This window comes from Mustela putorius, unplaced genomic scaffold (assembly GCF_011764305.1).
Source record: "Mustela putorius furo isolate JIRA1106 unplaced genomic scaffold, ASM1176430v1.1 tig00000151_pilon_pilon_pilon, whole genome shotgun sequence".
NCBI lineage: Eukaryota > Metazoa > Chordata > Mammalia > Carnivora > Mustelidae > Mustela > Mustela putorius.
The window spans coordinates 2,120,577-2,141,949 of NW_025421296.1; the positions used below are offsets into that span (position 1 = coordinate 2,120,577).

Consider the following 21,373-nt stretch of genomic DNA (forward strand, 5'->3'; position numbering starts at 1 on the left):
TATTCCATTGTGTATATGTACACACACACACATATACATACACCCTACCTTCTTTATTCACTTATCAATGGACTCCTGGGTTATTGTAAATAATGCTTCAGTCAGTGAACATGAAGGTACATATATCTTTCTGAGTTAGTGTTTTCATCTTCTTTGGATAAATATTCAGAAGTGGGATTGCTGGATCATATGGTAGCTCTATTTTTAATTTTCGGAGAAACCCTCATCCTGTTTTCCATAGGGGCTATAGCAATTTACCTTCTCATCAATAGTGCATGAGGGTTCCCTTTTCTCCACATCTTTGCTAACATTTGTTAACTCTTATCTTTTTGATAACAGCCATTCTAATGTGTGTGAAGTGATACCTCATGGTGGTTTTGCATTGCATTTCCCTGATGATGAGTGATGTTGAGCATCTTTTTGTGTACCTGTTGGCCATCTGTATGTCTTCTTCAGAAACTGTCTGTTCAGATACAATGCCCATTTTTTTAATCAGATTTTTTTTGGGGGGAGCTATTGGGTTGTATGAGTTCTTTATATATTTTGGATATGAACTCCTTTCAAGTATATGATTTACAAATATTTTTTCTCATTTGACAGTTTGCCTTTTCATTTTGTTGGTAGTTTCCTTTGCTGTGGAAAAACTTTTTAGTTTGATAAACCCCTAACTGTTTATTTTTGCTTTTGTTGCTTTTGATTTTACTGTCAAGCCAGGAACATCTTATTTGGTCATTTTTCTCTGTACTGTTGAACAATAGTGGAAAGAGTGGATATTCTTGCTTTGTTCTTGAGCTCATGAACTCTTTCCATTTCCCAACTATATGTCCTTCTGAACCAGGATACAAATTATATTTGGATTCTGAGTGACTGGGTGGCTTATGAAGGTAGAACTCTTTGCTGATGAACCTACAAATTCTTTTTTTTCTTTCCTTTAGGATTCACTACCAGGGTGATGATCTAGAGAAAGTTCTAGGTGAATTATTCAGAAACTTTTGCATGAAAATATCTTTTCCCCCCTCAAATAATGTCATTTTGCCTTTGTCTCAATACCTTGAAGAATTGGGAACATATTTTCTTGAAGATTTCAGGGATGCCTGAGTATTTCAGTCAGTTAAACATCTGCCTTTGGCTCAGGTCATGTTCCCACTGTCCTGGGATCGAGTTCTACATGGGGCTCTTTGCTCAGTGGGGAGCCTGCTTCTGTCTCTGCCTGCCACTCCCCCTGCATTTGCTCTCTCTCTCTCTGTCTCCCTCTCTGAAAAATAAATCAATTAAAGAAAAAAAAAGATTTCAAATGAAGGGCATTTTTTTTTTTCCCCTAGCTTAAACTCTTTCTTTACTTCTGCTGGAGAAAGGTTGATCTTCTCTTATGGAAATTTTATATTATGTCATTTTCTTTTCTCAGATTTAATGAATAGAACTGAGAGAGTTTAGGAAAGTCAAATTAGCCACATTTCTTCCCAACAAGAACAATTGTGTGATTTGCATCCTGTCTTTCATTATAATATTCATTGACCATGTAGCAATTCTGTTCTGATAACAAACTAAACTCTATCATTTTTAAGTATAGAAGTAGGTAACTGTATTTGTGGCAGACAAAATTTACTTAAGCAAAAATTTAATTATTGTACTTGTAGTAAATGGTAATATAACCATAAAACTAATGTATTGTTATACGCAAATTAAAAATAAAGTATAAAAAAGTGAAAAAATATTTAATTATATTTTATAGGCTCATAGAAATGTAAAATTTATTAGAGAAATGAGATAATCTAGTCAAAATCCTCATTTTATAGATAAGGAAATGATAATCCAGATAATTTAAGAGGCAGAACTAGTATGCTCCAGGGCTTCTTACTGCTGTTGTGTTTCCCCTAAAGGGAGATAAAATCTTGGTTATTTCACTATTGTTGTTTATGAAATTGTATATTATTATATAAGCAGTACATAACTACATTCTTATAAGAGATTAAAACAAGTAAGGATGTAAAATAAAATATGGTAATCTTCCTTTAAAGCCTGCTATCACCTGTATACACATACACACACCCATTTCCCTATTCACGGTTAATAATATAATTTTCTAGTCATTTCACTGCTCTTTTACATACGTATGTGTACATATACACATTGTCAATATAGAGGTTGTTTTATTTTGCAAGGAAGCATCTGCCACTTGCTCTTTTCCAGCTCATGTATTTTAGAGATCTTTTATTCCTGTACAATTGGTCCACTTTATTCTTTTTAATAACTGTATGGTATTACATAGTGTGGATTACTGTAATTTATTTAACCATCCTCCTATTGATGCTTTGTTTCAGGGCCACTCCTTTAAGTTCTTTCTATTACAGATGGCATTGCAATAAAAAGCTTTTACATATGACAGGGTTTAGGAGACGCTATCCCAAAATATGATGCTTTGGCATTTTGAATATTTTAAGTTGGAAGAATCTGAGAAATAGCAGGTACAAGAAGAACTTTCTGATCAACCCCCTTCTACCTGGAAGCAAGTCATAAGAGGTGTTCTCCTTATACCTGAGGAAAGGAGCATCCTTATCTTTGAAGATGGAGGGATTGAAGAGGAATCCAAACATATTAGGCTTACTGAATTTCTCCTACTTTACTACCCTTGCTCATACCCTTTTGTCTAGCATATTTTCTCACAACTTTCTACTCTTCATCAAACCTAGTAGAAAAACGCTGAGATTTTACCACTTCTTCAGGTCCTCATTTCCTATGAAGGCTTCTGTGTCATACAAAATTTATATTATATACATTTATGCTTTACTATTGTTAATCTCTCTTTTGTTAGTCCAATATACAAGGCCCCAAGCAGAGAACCTAAGATGGGTAGAGGGAAAGATGTTTTTTTGTCTATACCTCAAATTCTTAAATTACTTTTCTGTTTTACTCCCCTCTCCCTGATGTGAAATGTCACATCTAATATTAACCAAATTCCAGAGTGTACTCATGCATACATGTATGTGTGTGTGGCAAGGGAAGGGAACAAGTGAAAGAGACTATTTCTGGATTCTTTATTACCTTCCATTTATTATCCTATTTCTTAACCATACTACTTTAATACTAAAACAACCTTTTAGTGTATTTTTGAAATCTTATAGGAAAAGTTGTTGTTATCTGTTTCAAAATCATGTTGGTTGCTTTTATATTCTTCTCTTCCATGGGAATTTTTGAACCAATTTGTCAAGTTCCTTTAAAAATATTCTGTTGGGATTTGTATGGGATAATATTTAATTTATAGATTGATTTTGGGAGAAAATTTACAACTTTAAAATAATGGTTTTCTTCCTTATTTTTTAAAAAATTTTTTTTCAGTGTTCCAAGATTCATTGTTTATGCACCACACCCAGTGCTCCATGCAATACCTGCCTGCCTTAATACCGACACCAGGCCCTCCTAAACCCCTGACCCCCTCCCCTCAGAGTCCACAGACTCTCATGGTTTGTCTCCCTCTCCAATTTCCCCCAACTCACTTCTCCTCTCCTTCTCCCAACGTCCTCCGTGTTATTCCTTATGCTCCACCACTTACTTTTACCAGTAAGTAAAACCATATGATACTTGACTTTCTCTGCTTGATTTATTTCACTCAGCATAATCTCCTCCAGTCCCATGCATGTTGATACAAAAGTTGGGTATTCATCCTTTCTGATGGAGGCATAATACTTCATTGTATATATGAACCATATCTTCTTGTTTTTTTTTTTTAAGATTTTATTTATTTATTTGACAGATAGAGATCACAAGTAGGCAGAGAGGCAGGCAGAAAGAGAGGAAGGGAAGCAGGGTCCCCACAGAGCAGAGAGCCCGACCCAGGGCTCAATCCCAGGACTCTGGGATCATGATCTGAGCCGAAAGCAGAGGCTTTACCCCACTGAGCCACCCAGGCGCCTGGGACCATATCTTCTTTATCCTTTCGTCTGTTGAAGGACATATTCCTTATTTATTCTAATATTCTGTTGTTAATTTTTATAGTTCCTATGTTAGATATACTTATAAGCTTGTTTATTTATTGGTTGCTAGTTTGAATAGAATCCTTTTTTTTTAAAAAATATTTTATTTACTTATTTATTTGACAGAGAGGCAGGCAATAGGCAGAAGCAGGTAGAGAGAGAGAGGGGGAATCAGGCTCCCCGTCGAGCAGAGAGCCTGATGTGGGACTTGATCCCAGGACCCTGAGATCATGACCTGAGTCGAAGGCAGAAGCTTAACCCAGTGAGCCACCCAGGTGCCCAATAGAATCCTTTTTAAATGACCTTTTACAATTGATCATTGCTAAGATATAGAATTTGGGGGGTTTGTTTATATCCTGCAACTTTGGGGGTTTCTTATTAATTCTAACAGTTTTTGGTTGATTCTGTTGCATTACACAACATTATTTTATACAAATAATGACATTTTTCCCTTATTCTTTTTGCCATCTTAATTCTTTGGGTAAGTGCTCCAGGATAGTATTCACTGGCTGCCTGTATCCTTGTCCTTTGATTTTAGTAAGTATTAGTTTAATGGGGATACTTGGGTGGCTCAGTTGGTTAAGTGGCTGCCTTTGGCTCAGGTCATGATCCCAGGATCCTGGGATCAAGTCCCGCATCAGGCTCCTTGCTCACTGGGGAGCCTGCTTCTCTCTCAGCCTCTGCCTGCTACCCTGCCTGCTTGTGCTCTCTCTCTCTGACAAATAATTAAATAAAATTTAAAAATAAAGAATTATTTTAATGTCAACTCAAAGTATAACATTTAACATTTTTTTAAATTTTATTTTTCATTAACATATAATGTGTTATTTGTTTCTGGGGTACAGGTCTGTGATTCATCAGTCTTACAAAATTCACAGTGCTCACCATATCACATACCCACCCAATGTCCATTACCCAACCACCCCATCCTCCCCACTCCTCTCTGCTCCAGCAACCCTCAGTTTGTTTCCTGAGATTAAGAGTCTCTTATGGTTTGTCTCCCTCTCTGGTTTCATCTTGTTTCATTTTTTCCTCTCTTCCCCTGTGATCCTCTGCCTTGTTTCTCAAATTCAAAGTATAATACTTGTTCTGTGTGTTTTTTTAAAGGTTTTATGTATTTATTTGAGAGAGAGAGAGAATGAAAGAGAGAGAGAGAGAGAGCATGAGAAGGGGGAGGGTCAGAGGGAGAAGCAGACACCCTGCCGAGCAGGGAACCTGATGCAGGACTTGAACCCAGGACTCTAGGATCATGATCTGAGCTGAAGTCAGCTGTTTAACAAACTGAGCCACCCAGGTGCCCCTTGTTCTATGTTTCTAAGAGATATATTTTACCTTAAGAAAGTCCTCCCTCCCATTGCTACTGTATTCTTTTTAATTCATTAAATGTTTTTACTTTTACCAAAAAAATTTGAGTAATTTGAAAAGATTAAATTTTTCCATATAATCTGTTAATCATGTGAATTTCATGAATAGACTTCCTAATAAAGAATTCTTATAATCCTGGGATAAAATCTGCCAGAATATTATGCATATTCAATAACTGTCTTGCTGATTCTGTTTTCCAATAATTTTATACAGGAATGTTTATAGTCATGTTCATTAGTGAGAATGACCTATAGGTGTGTGTTTGTGTGTATGTGCACATGTGCATGTGTGTTTGCTATTTTTATTCAATTATGAAATTATGGTTAGGATAGTCTAGCAGAATGAGTTGAGAAGTTTCTTATTTATGTTCTGGAATAGTGTAAATAACATAACATAACATAATGTTAATGTGTTTCCTAAGTATTTTGTAGAACTCAAACTTTATTAGTGCCTTTTTATCAGGGCTAGATCTGTGACTGCTTTTTCATTTTTCTGTATAGTTACTTATCTATTCAGGTTTCTACTTCTTGAGCTAATTTTGATAATTTTCCTTAAAAGTGACCTGTCTCTTTTAGGTTTTTGCACTTATTTCCACAAAGTTTTATAGTATTTTCTTACAATTTAAATATTGTTCTGTATTTCTCTATTTAAAATTACCTACTCTTTCTAATTTTTAATATTTTTATTTATGTCCTTTCTTTTTTTGTCATCAACTGCCAAAGGTTTATTTCATGTGTTTGTTGAAAGAACTAGTTCTTGATTTTCTTGATCATGACTACTCTTCTGTATTTTTCATTCTATTAATTCCTCTGCTTAGATCTTTCTACTTCTATTGATATTTATTTTGTTGTTCTGTTTATAGTTCGTGAATTTGATGCTTAGTTGATTTCTTTTCTTTTTTTTTTAATTTTAAATTCAATTAGCCAACATATAGAAAACATCACTAGTTTAGAGGTAGACTAAGTCATCAGTTGCATATAACACCCAGTGCTCATCACATCACATGACTTCTTAATGCCCATCACCCATTTTCCCCATCCCCACAGCCACCTCCCCCACAGCAACCCTCAGTTTCTTTCTGAGTTTCTCATGGTTTGTCTTGCTCTCTGATTTCTTCTCATTTCTGTTTTTCCCTCTCTTCCCCTATGATCCTCTGTATTGTATCTTATATTCCTCATATGAGTGAAACCATTTGATAATTTCCTTCCTCTGACTGACTTATTTCGCTCAGCCTAATACCTTCCAGTTCCATCCACATCTATATAAATGGTAAGATTTCATCCTTTCTGATGGCTGCATAGTATTTCATTTTATATATATATATATATATATATCACATCTTCTTTATCCATTCATCTCTCAATGGACATCTGGGCTCTTTCCATAGTTTGGCTATTGTGGACATTGCTGCTATAAACATTGGGGTGCATGTGCCCCTTTGGATCACTATGTTTGTATCTTTGGGGTAAATATCTAGTGGTGCAATTGCTGAGTCATAAGGTAGTTCTATTTTTAGCTTCTTGAGGAAACTCCATACTGTTTTCTAATATGTAGGAGTTTTAAAAGAATATATATTCCCTTTTGTGGTATATAAAGTGATATTTTATTAGATTTAGCTTGTTAATTGTGTTATTCAAATGCTTTCCAGTTTTATATTTGTTTGTGTGACCTGTCAACCTCTGAGAGAGTTAGAATCCTCCCTTTCTGATTATAATTCTGCTATATGTTTTTATTTTCTCAAGTATATAGATAGATAGATAGATAGATGATAGATAGATATTTTAGTAAAAAATTGGCAGAAGCTGTGATAAGATCTATTAGCCAGATGCTATTAAAAACTCTGTTTGGGGGTGCCTGGGTGGCTCAGTGGGTTAAGCCTCTGCCTTTGGCTCAGGTCATGATCCCAGGGTTCTGGGATCGAGCCCTGCACTGGGCTCTCTGCTCAGCGGGGAGCCTGCTTCCCCCCCCCCACCCCGCCTGGCTCTCTGCCTACTTGTGATCTCTGTCTGTCAAATAAATAAACAAAATCTTTAAAAAAACAATAACAAACAACTCTGTTTGGCAAGGTACTTCTTAACTCCACAAATATTATTATTTTACCTAGAAGTAGTTTATACTAAATCATGCCAATTATTTAGATTTAAATAAGTCCCAATAGTGTTATATTGCTTTATAACCCTGTCTCTACCTTGGCATTCTACCCTATCATTATGAATAATTTGTGATTTTTGTTTTTTCACCCTACCTAGATTGTATATTGTTGATCAGTTTTTAAATACTTAAAAAACTTAGTTGGGTCTAAAGACCCAGAACAAACACACACTTACATATATAATTATAAACATATGTATAGTCTTTTAATTGTTCTCTCTGCTCTCTCTCATAACCAGTTCTTTTATTTCTTTTCTTTTCTTTTTTTAAGATATTATTTATTTATTTGACAGAGAGAGAGAGGGAGAGTTCAAGCAAGGGGAGGGGCAGAGGGAGAAGGAGAAGCAGGCTCCCCTCAGAGCAGGGAGCCCAGTGCGGGACTGGATCCCAGGACTCTGGGATTATGACCTGAGCCAAAGGAAGTCGCTTAACCAACTGAGCCATCCAGGCACCCTTTTTCTTTTTTCTTATAACTATTAATGAGATGAAAAGATAATTTTCTCCACCCTCCCTCCTTGCTTCCTTTTTCTTCTTCTTCTTCTTCTTATTATTATTATATCAGAAAAAAACCAATTTATAGAGGATTTGATAAAAGATACAGATGAACAGTTAAATGAAGAGGTATATAGGCCAAGTCTGGGAAGTTCTCAAGCTTCTGCCATCATGGAGTTTGAATGTGTTTCCCTCTTGGTATGTGGCTGTGTTCACCAACCCAGAAGCTTTCCAACCCCCATACTATTGGGATTTTATGGAGCTTCTTTACATAAACAGGATCAATTATTAACTGCATTTCTAGCCCCTTTCTGGAGGATGGTGGATTGGATTGAAAATTCAAAGCTTCTAATCATGGCTTGATCTTTTTGGTGGCCAGCCCTCCCATCTAGGAGCCATCCAGGAGCCCACCCAGAGTCACCTCATTAGAACAAAAGGAGCCTAGTGCTCTTATCACTTAAGAATTTACAAGGGTTTCAGGGGCCAAGGCCAAAGACCAAATATAAAAACAAAAGATATTCTTAGTACTCTTATTGCTTCGGAATTTATAAGGGTTTAAGAGCTCTGTTCCAGGAATAGGGCAAAGACCAAATATATTTATTTCTTATTATAAATCACAACATCATAGGTATATAATGTCATGATAGTTTTATTTAGCTCAACTTATCATTGTCTTGGGTGCTATATTTCCAGGCTTTGTTTTCATTTTGCTACTTGTTATATTTGATTACCTTCCACTTAATAATTCATAATGTAATCATATTAGCTCAAATAAAATACATGTTCTCATTATTATTTATATAAGATGGGGAGCTGGAATGTGCCATCACATTTATTATAAACATTTCCCCAATTAATATTTAATAAATATTTCATTGAAATTACTGTGTGAAAGACACCTTATTTTATAGTAATTTTCACATGAAGATTTCTTTGTATTCCTTAAATTATGGTAAATTTATATTATGAGAATAAAAAGAATAATCACTATGAAATAGAAGTTGAAATAGGATCTAAGCCTGAATTTCTTATTTGCTTTCCCAAATCACTATTTTTAATCTCATTCTCTCCTACTAGAGAATCTGCAATCAGGGTAGAATTCAGTTTTGAAGGGGCAAAAGCTGATAAAATTTTGTTATTTCTCATTTAAAAAAAATACAAAAACTAGAATAAAAAATTGATACAGAAATACTTATACCAAGAAATCACAACAAAGTACAGATTTTAAAAGAGCTGATTAAAAACAAATGTCATAGAATTAAATGCCCAACACATTGTTATAGAATTTTTCGCCTGGATTTTTGTCTGTAAAATTTTTTACCATTTCTTCCAATGACAGCCATTTTGTCATGTTTTGTATAGCAAGGATGGAAAGACAATTCTGTGTTTTTATCACGGTTGGTTATAATGTGTTATTATTACTGAGTTAAGAAAATTTCTTTCATCTTCCCAACTTGTTATTGTCATATAATATAAATTTTTAGAACTGTTGACAAATATGGGAAACCTCTATTTTCTTTCTGTGAGCTGTCCCAGATGTGCTTGCTCTGTGCAGTACAACTTTATGCTCTGCACCAGAAACCCAGGGACTTCATGTATTGTTTTAAGGAAGTTGGATATGCATAGCTAGGGGAGCTGTTCTGAACACGAGCATTGGTGTTCACATGGTGTTTGAATCCAGCAATACCATTTACTGGGTATTCTCAACTTTGGGTTATTAAACTATTTAAGATAAAGTTTTGACTACTGAATCGCTTTCAAATGAGTTTCCTTTTTATTTAAAAAAAGCTTTTTGGGGGCGCCTGGGTGGCTCAGTGGGTTAAAGCCTTTGCCTTCGGCTCAGGTCATGATCCCAGGGTCCTGCGATGGAGCCCCGCATCGGGCTCTCTGCTCAGCAGGGAGCCTTCTTCCCCACCTCTCTCTGCCTGCCTCTATGCCTACTTGTGTGTGATCTTTCTCTGTGTCAAATAAATAAATAAATAAATATTTTTTAAAAAAGCTTTTTATTTTTGAATAGTTTTATTTATATTTTTAAACAACTTTTCACATGTATTATTTCATTTAATCCTCTTAAAATTGTGAGGTGAGCATTTTGAAGTTTAAAAGGATGTGAAGATCTTACCTAAAGTGACAGCATGTGCCAGTTAGGGACTCCATGCTGAAGGGACATCTGTGTTAACAGCTTTTGTACAATGAACATTACTAAGGGGCAGTGGCAATTAAGATAATTATGTGACTAATAAAAGTATCTTTTTAAAAAAAATCCTTTTTTTGTCAGTCCATTAGAGCTGGGTCAAGTTCTCTTCATGAGCTTTGTGAGTTTCCTGGACAGTTCATTTCTATCTAGATTTTAAAATGCTTAATACAGTCCTCAGAGGACAAGGAACCTCAGTTGCTCTTAGAATGACTATCTTTGGGCACAGGAGAGCATTGAGGAGCTGATCTGACCTCTTACAGATTGGTGCCATTAAGTGACCACCCAGGATAAGAAGGTACCTTTGCAGCTGACTATAGAACATCTTTATTTTTTTATTTATTTTTTTTTTAAAGATTTTATTTATTCATTTGACAGAGAGAAATCACAAGTAGATGGAGAGGCAGGCAGAGAGAGAGAGAGAGCGAAGCAGGCTCCCTGCCGAGCAGAGAGCCCGATGCGGGACTCGATCCCAGGACCCTGAGATCATGACCTGAGCCGAAGGCAGCGGCTTAACCCACTGAGCCACCCAGGCGCCCTAGAACATCTTTATTTTAATGCAGTAACTTTCTCTTAATAGACTTACCATAACTAACTGGTGAAGGAAAATCAGTTTGAAAAGAGGAAGATATATTATTAGAACAAATCACCATGTACAGGGAATGGTGAATGTTCTCTCTCTGTCACCTAAAATGACATTAAATACTAATGCAGTGAAGAGTGAGAGGGAAGAAAAGGATAGAAAAATTAGTGGAGCCATTTGTTCCAGCTTTTAAAAATGTTTAACCTTTTTTTTCCCCTTAAAAACTAATCACTGTGCTAAGTTGTCTTTGTCATCAGTAGTGTGATAGTAAAATGAGCAAAGGCTTTGGAATAAGACAGAACTTGATTCAAATTCTGGTTCTGTTGCGACTCACTGTATGATACTGGGTGAGGTAATACAACCGTTAGAAACCTTAGCATTCTCATTAGTAGAGGAGAGATCATTTAAGCTTGCAGGATTGGTGGGTGTTATGGTGAAAGTGTATAAAATGCCTAGTATATGATCTGGTATATTGCACTCATGTAACAACATTAGCTATGTTATTCATAGTAAGTTGGAGGGCTTTTCCTTTTTTAAAAAAGGGATCTGGGGTGCCTGGGTGGCTCAGTGGGTTAAAGCCTCTGCCTTCGGCTCAGGTCATGATCCCAGGGTTCTGGGATCGAGCCCCGCGTTGGGCTCTCTGCTCAGCAGGGAGCCTACTTCCTCCTCTCTCTCTCTCTCTGCCTGCCTCTCTGCCTACTTGTGATCTCTGTCTGTCAAATAAATAAATAAAATCTTAAAAAAAAAAAGTAAAGGGATCTATCAATTTCTTTTATTTTTATTAACATATAATGTATTATTTGTTTCAGGGGTACAGGTTTGTCTAATTGTGGTCGCAGTGGACAAGCAGGACAAAGCAATCATTGTTTTTTCTGGTAGAATAAGTCACCTATGGCGCTGGAAGACAAGATACAATAAAAACTGTATTGAGCCAGTATTTACCTGTAAAACAGTGTGATGTGTGATTTTATTTATCAACTTGGCTAGGCCACAGTACCCAGATACTTGGTCAAACACCAGGTGGACTGTTTCTATGAAAGTATTTTTAGATGAGATTAACATTCAAACCAGTAGACTTCGAGTAAAGCAGATTACCTCTATAAAGTGAGTGGGCCTCACTCCCATCGGTTTGAAGGCCTTAAGAGAAAATGACAGAGTTCTTCCCAGAGGAAGAGGGATTTCTGCCTCCAGACTGTCTGTGTGCTTAGGCTGCAGTATCAGCTCTTCTCTGGGTCTCCAGTCCGCCAGCATGCCCTGCAGCCTCTGGGCTTCAGCCACTTCCTTAAAATCAATCAACCTGTCTTATTCCCATTGGTTCTGTTTCTCTGTAGAATGCTGACTTACACACATAGATTAAATATTGAGTTGTGGTGACACTGCAAGTTTGTGTAGGGGCAACAAATTTGATTGGAGCCCAGCCTCTCTGGCTTATTTCTCTTCTTTTTACCCTCATTTTGATGTTCAGGTTTTTAGAGGACAGATACCCATACACCTTTTTTCAGTTTTGTTCTTTGTTATGCATCTGTGTTGTGGGTGATCAGTAGAAGTCAGAAAAAAAAAACCCAAATGTTGGGTAATTTGTAATCATGTGTAAAGTATATTCATACACATTATTTGATATTTATACCAGTGCTGTGAGATCATTGAAATTATCTCTGTTCTAGATATGAAAGGATAACAATAAAAATAATACTGAGTATTTATTGAACCCTTCTGGGCAAAGCATGTCACAGAAATAATCTCATGTAATAATCCCAGTGACCCACAGTATGGGCGCTCTTACTACTAATTTACAGATGAGCACACTGGTTAGGATTTGAACTCCGATCTGTTGATTCCAAAGGAGCCTGTGTTTTTACCTCATATGGAGAGGTGCCTTTTTAAAACCCCATCTCCCCAGGTGGACAGGACCTATCTCAGAGCCCTTTCGTGGCATGGGTCTCTGAGCTAGTGTCATATTTCTGGAACTCAGCTAAAAATCTGGAATTCAATTAGGACAGAGATCGAATGACTCTAGGCTGCATATGCAGGGCCTTGCCACTCCTGAGTTAAAGATTCTCATTTATGGCTATTAATATTGAAAGGGATGAGGTATATCTTTGTATCAGTCATCAATTTTCCCCTGCCTTTATGGTGGAACTGCAGGACAGTTCTGGAGACAATTCAAGGCAACTGAGGAAGTAAGAAAAGACAGAGAATTAGAGGTCTTAGGGGCTGTAGGGCTTTTCAACTCTCATCCTTCTCCCTCTGATAGGTGAGGACACTGAGGCAGAGGGGCTAAAATCCCCTGCTCAAGGTACATAGACTGAAGCAGCTAAAATTCAGTGTGTACACAGAATCCCTTGCAATTTTGTTCAAGTGCAGATTCTGTTCCCTAAGGGGGATGGGGCCTGGGAGTCTGCATTTTCTAACAAGCTCCCAGGTGAAGCTGACACTTCCGTCAAGGGGCTCTGCTATGAGTAGGAAGGGAACGGGAACATTATGATAGAGAGGATACTAGAAGTGAAGGAGGGAATGAGGTCTTACTAGATCCTGTAATAGGTGATAATGGGATAAGCTGGTCTCTACAGTGTTTGTTAATCCTCAGATGCTCTTTCAAAAACACTAATTTATAGATGATCACATGATTTCAAATGCTACCATGGGGGTTAAGAATTTTAACAGGCTGGAGCAATAGACTGATTTTTAATATGCTCTAAGTTAAACAGAATGAATATGATTTTTTTTAAACCCCAAACTTTTACTAATATAGAATATGTGAATACAATTCAATAATGTGAAGCAGACCTAGAGGCTTAAGTTATTTATAAGTTTATTGAGTCAGTAGCATAATGCCATTGCATTAACAGAAGTATGGTGTGTGGGGAATGGGAGGTGATGGTTTCTTTCCACACTGCACAAGTTATAAGATGCCTGGAGGATATGCTCAGTGTATGCCGTGTTAGAAAGGATATTAGAGACTTAAAGTGTGTCTGGAGAGCATGTTTGGGGACATCTGGGACTGATGTATTCAAAGAATAGTTCAAGAAATTGGGTGTTTAACCTGGATATTAAAATGTTATAGAATAATGGAAGGTCCCACCCAAATATTTGAAGGGACGTCATGTGTTAAATAATATTAGGTTTGTTCTATTTGAACTGGAACTAGTAAAAGTGGAAACTAGAGACTGACTCCAACATAATCTAAGGCATTTGTGAGGAGACTGAGGAATAGAACTAGACTTGGAGTTGAATTTCAGCTATGTGCATTGGGTATACCAAGGGCCACTCGTTCTCAGGCTCCCCATTTTTAAAACGGGGAAAAATCTTCCTGTCTGGTCATTGTAAGGAGTCAGTGAAGTAATTTGTGGAAAACATGGCCACGTGTGGCAAAGAGTGCTGACTCAATCACTTTTAAAACATTGTAGAACTAGAGCTGTCTTGCCACAAAATGACTTCCTCAGGAAGCAGTGAGTTCCCTGTCACTGGAGGTGCACAAACCAAGGACGATTAACCTCTGGAAATTTGGGATGAGAACCTTGCACACAGGTTTGCTGCCAGGCTGGAGACTGATGTACACGGACATGATTTATAGCGTCCCTTCTAGTTTTAAGAGGCGGCGCGGGGTGGCATTAGCACTCTCTTTCACTGGCTATTAAAAATGCAGGTGGAAAATTGCTTCATTCAATTGTAATACTACTCACCTCTCAGCCTAAGATAGGGAGACAGAAATGGGCTTTATTTTGAGCATTCCTTTCCCTCCTCCGAAACTTAATCTCTTGAATTCTAAAATGGCACTGTTTCCATTTTATGAGAATATCAAGGGCATATGTACCATGTGGAATGGCTTCCTATATGGTATGATTTGAGGAGAGTAAAGGAAGACCCAATTACACCAAGTTATTTTTTTCCATGGGTCCTGTTACTCATCTTAAAATGACTCTATTATTGTCGTTTCTTTGTATAGAGCTATCAAAATGTGAATGTTATTTAAAGTGACTAATGCCTCAAGCCATTATCAGTCATTAACATCTTGGCCAGACTTCGTTTGGTCATTAGTGTGTTATTTGGTGCTCATGAAAATGCACTACTCAGATCTCCTGCTCTAGGGAGCATTGTTAACTGTCAGCCCCAGCTGCTAGCTCACTGGAGCCTCTACCATGTTCGTACAAGGTCGTGTTTCCTGTGGGCCACTTGCAATGGATGACTGACCATAGCAAGGGTAGAAATACAGGTCCGTTCCCGAGAGATGTGGGTCTCTGGTGACTGTGACTGGAAGACTCCCCTTCAGTCCAACTGAATGCTTCTAAGGACTGTGCTACAGTCCCTGGCTCTTCCACACCCAGTCCCCTTACCCAGTCCCCTCTCGTTCTCTTTCCTTCACAGGTGTCAGACCTGCACTGTGGTCTGAGGGTCTTCCCTGTCTTTTCCTGCTTCCTCCCCTTTATCCTTCATGGTCATGTCCCTCAACAAATCTCTTGTACATCTAACCCTTGAAGGATTCAAACTAACCAAGTGGTGCCAGAAGCGGTCTGAGAAAGCAGATAAGACGAGTTTGTGAAACAGGCTTCCTAACAGCTCAGAAGGCAAAGAGGGTACCACCATCCTGAGTGATATGGTAATCCCCGGCACAGGGTGGAGGCCTAGATGCTCAACCTTTAACCAGTGATGACCAGAGAAAATACCCTAGTAAGAAGAACTGAAAATTATGGGTGGGGAGAGGAAGAGGTTGCAAAAGCTGGTTACTACTTCGTTGTGCTGATGCCCTGCAGAGAATGTGATAGGAGCCTGTCTGTGAGAAACTGAGGGCCTTTGATGAGCAGTTAAAGGCTAACTGTGGAAGCCAGAGGCTGGCTTTGATAGCTCACAAAGAGACCCAACTGAGCAGCATCTCTAGACAGTATTGCAGAGCTCAGAGACAGTCAGATGTTCAGCAGGTCTGTCATGCTAAGATCAGGGCCTTGATTGAGAAAACCTGGGACCCTGGAACACAGCAGGGATCTGGATGGATGTTTCAGTTGCCCCTGTATATGGTAGCACTTCCCCTGCACTGGGAGATGCTGTGGAGACCTCACCTCCCCAAGACAAAAGGAGCTGTTCCCACTTCCTCTCCTGGCTGCCAGGTGGATAGCAGGTTAAATCCTGGCATAACTTGACTGAAAACATGCTGTGCCTGATGAAGGAGGAAAGAGATTGGGCACAAAAGGAGCTTCAAGAATGAAGGAAATACCTGCCATCAAGGAAATGCCCCTGGAAGTAGATTTTGGAGGTGCTTGATTAAGGGGGCTGGAGTGTCTGGCTAGAAGAACAGGAATTCATTTTCTTGGGATGTGGGATTTAACACCTGGCAAGGACCCAGGTACTATAGGCTGAATGTTTGTGCCCCACCCCCCACTAAATTCATATGTGGAAACGCCAAACCCCCAAATATATTTGTTTTTTTTTAAAAAGATTTTATTTATTTATTTTAAAGAGAGAGAGATCACAGGTAGGCAGAGAGAGAGAGAGAGAAAGAGAGTGGGAAAGCAGGCTCCCTGCTGAGCAGAGAGCCCGATCTGGAACTCGATCCCAGGACCCTGGGATCATGACCTACGCCGAAGGTGGAGGCTTAACCCACTGAGCCACCCAGGCGCCCCCCAATATGATATTTGAAGAGGGCTTTGGGAAGTAATCAAGGTTTGACGAGGTCATGAAGGTGTGTTCCTTATGGTGGGATTAATGCCCTTATAAGAAGAAGAATCATACCCATACTCAGGAAGGCTATGCACCAGAAGGCCAGGTGAGGACATAAAAGAAAGAGAGAGAGAGGGTGCCTGGGTGGCTCAGTGGGTTAAGCCGCTGTCTTTGGCTCAGGTCATGATCTCAGGGTCCTGGGATCGAGTCCCACATTGGGCTCTCTGCTCGGCAGGGAGCCTGCTTCCTCCTCTCTCTCTCTCTGCCTGCCTCTCGGCCTACTTGTGATCTCTCTCTGTCAAATAAATAAATAAAATCTTAAAAAAAAAAGGAAAGAGAGAGAGCTCATGAGCTCAAAAGCAAGAGGAGCAGCAAGTAGAGGGAGAAGCAGGCTCCCCTCTGAACTTGGAGCCCAGTTCGGGACTTGATCCCAGCACCTGGGATCATGACCTGAGCCAAAGGCAGATGCTTAACGAACTGAGCCACCCAGGTGTCCCAATATCTATCATTCTTAAAAGTTGCCTCTTGCTTTATTCCCCCCCCACCCTTTAATGGTGGTAAGAACAGTTACCATGAGATATACCCTCTTAAATTTTTAAGTGTGTGATATAGTATTGTTAACTTATTACCTTCTGAGAAGCAGTTCCTGGTTTGTTATTAGCCCTAGTAAAGATGGAATGCTTGACCCTGTGGCACCAAATGAATATGCATTAGGAACTGCTCATTAGGAGCTGGAGCCAGTGTACTCCCACATCATAAAGTCATTTGGGCCCACTGTCATTCTTTGAGAGAAGAATGGAAATCATGCATCTGGAGTCAAGAGCAACAACACTGGAGGGCACAAGTGAGCTCCATGAGTAGGTAGCCCAAACCTCTGTTAACCCAAAACGATTTCCCTGCATCCTTTTTCTTGCCTTAATCAGTTATCCTATAGGATGGATCTTTGGACCACAGCTCTGATGGGAAGGCCTGAGTCAAATTCAAAGTCATCCCTTGGAGGATTCCTGCATCTCTCAGAAAAGGACTTGTGCTAATGCTGGCATCATGCTCAGCCATTGGCTGGGAGCAGCCTGAGGAACGTGGCCCCATTGTGAATGTGAGGGGGAGTTGAGAGAGGAAGCAGCTGGTGCTGTCAGATCATCGTGCTTCCACAGGAGGGGATTTGAGTTATGCATTTTCATGGCTACCACAGTCACCCTACTCCACAGACTGATCTACTCCTCTATACAGGAAAGGAGAAACAGCTCCTCCATGCAGCCCACAGGCCTCTCTTCCTGAGGAGAAATTAGGACAAAAGATGTTATGTGTCTCACAGTACCCACTGCTGCAGTTGGCCTTGGGCTCATGTGTCTGGTTCTCCTCCACTCCCTCCTCCACTATACATTCAGGCATAACCTCAGCAGGGCTTGGTGGCTTGCCTAGCATTTTCATGCAACCTACATTCCCAAGGGGTCTGAGGCCTTGGCAACATCATGCTCTGATGAATTTCATGGAGCAGAACAATGTGACTGGTGGCAGTGGAACTTTCCCCCTCCCTCCCTTCCTTCCTTCCTTTTAGATTTTATTTATTTGAGAGAGTGAAAATGGGAAGAGGGGCAGAGGGAGAGAGAGAAACAGACTTACTGCTGAGCAGGGAACCTAAAAGCAGATGCTTAACTGACTGAGCCACCCAGGTGCCCCAGCAGTGGAAGTTTCTGAAAAGTCCTAAACATTATCATCAATAATTTAGCCCATTTCAAATGAGCTTTGCACAAACCTGTAAACCTCAGAATTTGTTTGAGAACATGAAATAAAGTTTTCTATGGCATTTGTAATGTTGCCCTTCCTCCTCCTCATAATATGCTCCCTTCTGCTCACCTGCCTAATCTTACCTGTCCTCCTGTTTCTTCTTGAAGTCCTCCTGGCTTGGTCCAGATCACACTTGTAATTTATTTGCTTAATGCCATCTCTACTCTCATTGGGCATAGACAACATTTTGCTTGTATTTTGCTCCAGGCACGTATCTTCTCTCTCTTGTGGAGAAACATAGGACTGGAGGTAGTGACAAGGAGCCAGAATGACTGGGACTCAGTTATTTATTAGCTATGGTGACTTAACCATTCTGAACCCTGGCTTCCTGATCTGTAGAATGGAATCTACAACTTACATTTGTCATGAGGATTTAGAGATGAATATGCAAAACTCATGATACAGAGGAAGGAAATTATTTTATTATTTATTTATTTTATTTCTCTTAGTGTCTGCCAGAGAATCTGGCAGGAAGGACTCGGTATTCACTTCATAAATAGTAGAAATAAAATTGAATTGCTTTTGTAGTCATTCTTTAGATAAAGATTTTTATGAAACTGGTACTTCCCATACCTTCCTGAGCATATGAATCCCTTGGAAAATCTGATCTGATCTAGAAGAGGGCATCTCAGGGTATTCTGATTTTCATACCACTTGGGAAAACTGCTGTAAACTAAACTCAAAGCATGCCTTAAGCCCTCAACTATTATGTGATGTTATCTGTCTTATACCAGCCTCTTAATAATTGACTCACTCACATTGCTGCCCAGCTGACTTGGGCAACGTCACCACCATGAAGAGGTGGGTATGTGTGGATTAGTAGCATTGCCATCTAGCCACCATTGGGTCAAAGCCATTAGCTGCTATAGTGGGTATTGTGTCTCTAAGTGGGATCTAGATCAAAGTTGCATTATGTGTAATTAGAAACCTAGTTACATCTAATGCCCTGAATGGAGATCCCAGGGTTGTCTCCCACCAGTCAGGAGGCTTGAACAGATAATTACACACACTTCGCTGTGATAATTGCCAACCTCAGAGAGCTCTAAAGAGAGAATTCCCATGGAACCGATGGCTTTGAAAAGGTGAAGCACTGTTCCAGTGTCAGGTATTGTTATCAATAAAGAGATTTTATCCTTTATGAAGCTGGGGTGGTTAGGACAGAGATTTTTTTACATGTCATTGGTTTCCTTTTTATTCGTTAGTCCACAAAGAAATGATTTTAATGAGGTGTAGGCTGGGCTGAGACCAAGATGAAAGTAGAGCAAGGGCCAACAGGGAAAAAAAAAAAAAACCATTCAGCCCAGGAACATCTTCCTTTGTGCAAAGACAATCTTAGAGGAGATTTCCTAGTGGAAGCATTTGCAGTTTGAATAGCCAAGTTGAAGTTTAAGTTCGTTCTATTTCCTGGCAGCAAAGGAAATATCTTTAGATATACCCAACATATCTTAATATTCATATAGATCTAAAATGAATAGATAACAACTCCTGGAATATTTAATAGGGTGTAACCCAAACAAAGTAATTACAGAAAAGCAAGTAGTACTCCTTATCTGCTCAAGCCTCAAAGCCCAGAATACAGAGGCTGGCTTGAATTCTTAAGACTAGAAACTGAAAGACCAGCCCACAAAGCAAGGATATGTATATGTGAGTTGCACTTATTACCTCATAGCATACATGACTTGACATCACTCCTTATCAAAAATACTCCTTCATTCTAAGTCTTAAAGTGAATAATGTTATCTGCAATAGGAATTCTATTAACTGAAAAACGTGAAGGCCTCCTCCAACTCATTGAACAGAGGCTAAAGAACAAAAACCCCAAATTTGCTCACTGTCTTACGTTATAGAAAATATTTTGAAATATTGGTGATATTGATATTACACTCTTCAGGTGGTTGTACATAGGAGATTTGGTTATTACTGAGGGGGCTTTTTTTTTTTTTTAATAGGAGAAGTAATATAGTGTGAGTGGAGGTGGACTGAAAGTTGAGATACTGTGTCATAGGGAGTCAAAGTTGGGAGCAAATTCTTTGTGCCATATTTCTTGACTAGTATGTAAGATCAATAGCCTTAGGCAGTGAGTTCACCTTGCTGACTGTCCAGACCTCCACATCTTTTGTGGTGTCCATATAAGAATTAGAACTTTTTTGTGGTTTTTAGAAAAAGATTGGGGGACACCTGGGTGGCTCAGTGGGTTAAAGCCTCTGCCTTCGGCTCAGGTCATGATCTCAGGGTTCTGGGATCAAGCCCCACATTGGACTCTCTGCTCAGCAGGGAGCCTGCTTCCTCCTCTCTCTCTGTCTGTCAAATAAATAAATAAATAAAATCTGGCTGCCAAATAAATAAATAAATAAAATCTAAAAAAAAAAAAAAGATTGGGAATAAATAAATAAAATCTGTCTGTCAAATAAATAAATAAAATCTAAAAAAAAAAAGATTGGGAATAAATAAATAAATCTAAAAAAAAAAAAAAGATTGGGAAGGAAGGTAACCCAGTGTTGCTGATAGAAGTAAAGAGAAAGTTGAGGTCGAAGACAGTTATAGTTTAAGAAAACAGAAGTTTCGGGTAAATCACACAGCGGGATGTGAAAATCAACAGTGACCCTGTTCTATGAATATAAGCAATTCACCATATATTCTCCACAGAAAGGAGAAAAAAGTACTTTGTGAAACTATTTCAGCTGGTTTCTCAGCTAGTACAAAAATTGCTCATCAAGTGAGAGATAAAATTTTAGTGGAAATTGAAAAGACAATTTGTGGTATAATGATATGCACAAAAAGCCTGTGTCTGTACAGAAAACTGATTTGGGTGAAATCCAGAAATTTCCATAATTAAAATCTTGGGGATTTGTGAAAAGCTAGATACTTGTCTTTCAAATGGATTAGTTATCTGAAGAGATGTTCATCTATCTCTCCATCCATCCATCCATCCATCCATCCAGTCATTCTTTTTTGAAAAACCAAGAGTACTATGTGCCAGGCATTGTACTAAGAGGGGGGGATATTGAGTTTAAGGGACAGTGACTTTTAAAGGAAGAGATCTAAGGCATGTTGTCAGAGAAGACCACTTATTATGGAACAAGGACCAATCTTGGCATAGGATTGGAAAGAAGGTAACCCTTTTGGTTTACCTCATATTATCCATTTTCTACTCACTCTACTTTTGTGTGTTAAAGC

At 38.8% G+C, this 21,373-nt stretch overlaps 1 long non-coding RNA gene across 1 annotated transcript in view; it reads left to right on the forward strand.

Annotated features, from left to right (window-relative positions):
• LOC123390897 overlaps window positions 1-11,712 on the forward strand; it is a 30,937-nt gene extending 19,225 nt beyond the window's left edge. Inside the window, exon 3 of the long non-coding RNA XR_006605480.1 lies at window positions 11,566-11,712. This is a non-coding gene — a long non-coding RNA (uncharacterized LOC123390897). The remainder of the gene's footprint in view (window positions 1-11,565) is intronic.
• Window positions 11,713-21,373: the final 9,661 nt, after the last annotated feature.